Genomic DNA, 4,201 nt, shown 5'->3' on the forward strand with positions numbered 1-4,201 from the left:
TTATGTTCTAGGTTCCACAATGAAGTTGGTAATGAACAGTCTGTATATCAAAAGGTTACATTGACCAGCTTTCCCACTGAACCTTTATGGACGATGAATCAACATGCCATGTCTTTCATGAAAAGTTGCATAACATCGGAGAACTTAGAAGCCTTATACAGAAAAGACGTGGTATTAATTTTTTTTTGTTTTTTTCATCTTTTTATCAATTTATTTTGTAATCTTAATGTGTTGTTTCTTTTATAGTTTGATTTTTTCAATCGTAATGACCAACTGCACTGAGAATGGTTAAAAAAGCAGTAGAAGGTGGCCACCGTGGTGCAGAGTATGTGCTTGCCGTTACTTCAATCTTTGAAGGCGGTATTTCTATGAGAGAAGGCTTGATGTACATTGCCAACATGAAAAAAAAACATGTCAGTAATAGTGATAAGATGTCGACACCATTTGTGATGCTTTTTAAATTGAATGTGGGTGCAAGAACCTAATATTTTGGGTGAAAGACCCATTTGTTGCACTGTGCATCAACCCCAACAAAATGCCTGCAAGATTGGTTGGCCCAGAGGAAGTGACGATGAAGACGATATTAGCTGCGAATTGTGTATTTGTGACTAGATTATCTAGTTAAATTTCTTCCGCATACGATTGTGTGGGAATAATTTAATCTGTGGATGAAGATGATGTTGATCTTCATGTTTTTTGTATTCATTTTGAAATTATATATGTGGCAACATATTATATTACATATCGCAAAAATGTTGTCTTCACTTGTTTTGTACTTATTATCGAATTATGATATAACATATGCAATTCCTGTTATACCTTATTATATTATTGATTATTTATGTTCTAAATCAGTAAAATTTGGTTCAAATTTCAATTTTTCCATTCCTAAATCGATCAAATCGTCTATTAGTGCCTCCATCATTTTTCATATGTGTCAACATATGCAGTTCCTGTTGTTGAAATTGCAACATATACTGTAACTGTGACAATATATAGTTATAACAAATCGATCTTTTCGGAAAGTGGACCAATGGCAGACAAAACCCACTCTGTTTAAAAAGTAAAATAGGCCCAACCCATTCTAGAATATGTTTTCATTTTCATTTCAAGAATAGGGTTTTCAAAACGTGGAAGTGGATCAATGGGTAAATCAAGAAAATGACCAAAACAGCTATTTCTGAAAAAATATTTCAATTGATTTCTCTTGAGGATATCCCTGAATTTGACAAAAGGTCTTCCCAGGACTGACCCAATAATGTTGTCACCATTAGCATCAGGCTCCAGATGCACAGAAAAAGTGTCTGCAGTTGATGATTTTAATCCCATTATCACCTCTAGCATTGAACTCTTCATGAAGTTCTTGATCTTCTTCATGAACTTCATTTATTTTTTCTTGTTGTGCCACATCTACTACTTCTATATTTTCCCCTTCTTCTTCATTTATTTTCCCTTGTTCCTCAACGTCTTCTTGTTTTTCATCTTCTTTCTCCACTACTTGTCTTTCTTCATATTCTTTTTGACAAAAATCTACTTCTGCTTGAGAAGAAGAAATTGCTTCAGTTGCAAGATTTTCTAACAATGTAGTATTTTCGTTTCCCTTCCTAGCAATTTTAGACCTAGTCTTCTTCTGGATCTTTGTTTGGTCAGATGTATCAATATCAAATTTTCTTTTGACAGGAGCCATTATATTTGTATCTGCAATCACAAAAATAAAATATTTAAAAGCTACACACACATGAGCTACAACCATAAGTCAAAACAGGGCAATAAGCAGATAAGCACATGCATTTCAAATCCTAATTAAATGTTATCTAAGAAGATATATATTAACGATAAAGTAAAAATTACGAGGACAACACCGCTTTGCTGTAAAAGATGATCTGTAAAGGAAGGACTAAGAGAAGAAGAGAAGAGAGAAGAGAGAAGGAGAAGAATACTGGCAAAGTAGAGAAGAAAACTGAAATTAATTAGTATAAATAAAAAAATCTTAGAATACGAAACGACATTTATAGAAGAGAGGAGAGATGAGAGAGAGGAGAGAGGAAAAATGAAAATTAAAGCCGTTTATTTTTTTTTAATTATGACAATTCAAACTGTGACATATGTTGCTATATATATACTATCTGTTGCTACATATAAACGATCTTTTGCGACCTATAATTTTTTCGTGTTTATTACAATAGAAATTACATATGTTTCCACAGACAACACATTTGATCCTTTCCGTCATAATTGACATGTGGTTAAACAAAATCAAAATAATCATAAAAAACATTTTAATTAACACTTCACCAATTGTTTTATACAACTTATTAACAAAAAAGTAATTGCACAATGATATGATATACATAACCACTTATCTAATCAATGATTGTAAACACAATATTTTCATCAATCTTAGCTTTTTTTAGTTCTACGCATCTCTGGGTCTTCATTGTTAATAACATAACCATTTCGAGCCTTTACAATCCCATAATTTCATAGGAGTGAAGCATATCTCAAGCGAAGGGTGTCAACACTAATTCCACATGATGATACTTCTATTCCATCACTCAAAAACTTAACATACGCAGCAACAAAAATTCCACAATCTCTACATGATATATCATCAATCAGAAAATATAATAACATCACATTTCGATAGTCGTAAGATAAAATAATATTGTGATACTTACAAACTACTTATTTCTTGTTGGGCAGTACCAGTAACATGACTGACTTCGAATGGGTGAGATTTGTTCTTTCCTTGTTAACATTTAAGAACTGACCAGTTGGTTCACTCATTTTTGCTCAAAAAATCCACTCAACTCAACGTACTTTGACAATGTTGTAGCCATCTTTTGAATCTCGGAAGATAATTTTCTATTAGACCTATTTGAGGACATGGAATCATACACTTTTATGTACCGTTCCTTCAATGCAACGACTGCCAAGACCCAATGAAATTCCCCATTACTATTTACAGGGACATAAACATCATCTGCCTAGTGCCAAGACAGTCCACAAGGTATACCAAACCCTTTCATTATGCCAACGATTTTATCCTCATATTCACTAGCATTGTCAATGTATGTTTTGAAAAAACAACTAGTGGTGGTATATTGATATTTAGACTGAATCTTTTGCTTCGACTTCTTATGCAAATTGTAAAATATGACATCCACATGCTGCACATATGCATCAAACAAGTGTATCAATTTAATTCTATATATTCATGTACTAAACAATACATATAAAAGTGGGCATGAATTTACCTCATCATTCAGCACTTATTGGGTTGAGACCTTACGTAGAACCAATCCTTATTCCTTGGAAATGCAACTACTAAATCAAGTTGGTCAAATTCAAGTTTTGAGCATTTGGCTAAGTAGTGATCCTCCTTGTTTCCTCTGCAATTTATAATCATTATAAATCATTATTTATTGGACAACAAGAAGAAATTCTAATAATAGTTGAACGACCTTACTTTACTTACTTTTTTACACGATGCTTGTAAAGACCCTCGTTTATCCATTGCGAGAAGGATAACATTAGTTCAGTCGGACCCTCGCCGTCAATGTTAAAACCTTCAAATGGATATTGTCGCTTCACATCACAACTGACAACTTTGGCTTTCTTCCCAATCTTTTTCGCTTTCGCTTTTTCTTTCTGCTTCTCCATCTCCTTTGCCTTCTTCTTCTTCTCCTTCTCCTTTGCCTTCTCCTGTTTAATCTTCTTCTCCTTCTCCTTCTCCTCATTTGCCTTCTTCTCCCTCTCCTTCTCCTCCTTTGCATTTTTCTCCTTCTCCTCCTCGTCCTTCTCCTTCTCCTCCTTTTCCTTCTTTTCCTTTTCTTTCTTCTCAATAATTATAGAAAGTGTTCGAGAAATAGATTTTTTCAATCTCCTACACTTCAAAGGCTGTGAAGTCTTCTTGAATCTTTGCACATCAATATCATGAGACATTTTCTTAAAAATATCAGTGAGTTTTTTAAGACGACTAATAAAATAATCATGTTGCTGCTCACATTCTTCGCATAGACAAAAAAAGCATTTCATGTTAGAAGATTGAGTTGTTGTCATGGATGGAGCTTCTTGTATCATTTCATCTACAAGGTAAATAAAAAATATTGAGATTTACAATTCATTATAAAATAATAATAACAATATGTTGCAACAGATGGATAGTCTGTTGCCATAAATTAACATTATGATGCCACAT

The 4,201-nt window shown here is 33.3% G+C and overlaps 1 pseudogene; it reads right to left on the minus strand.

Annotated features, from left to right (window-relative positions):
* Positions 1 to 3,215: 3,215 nt before the first annotated feature.
* LOC114075971 lies at positions 3,216 to 3,945 on the minus strand (annotated as a pseudogene).
* Positions 3,946 to 4,201: the final 256 nt, after the last annotated feature.

Source organism: Solanum pennellii, chromosome 2 (assembly GCF_001406875.1).
Source record: "Solanum pennellii chromosome 2, SPENNV200".
NCBI lineage: Eukaryota > Viridiplantae > Streptophyta > Magnoliopsida > Solanales > Solanaceae > Solanum > Solanum pennellii.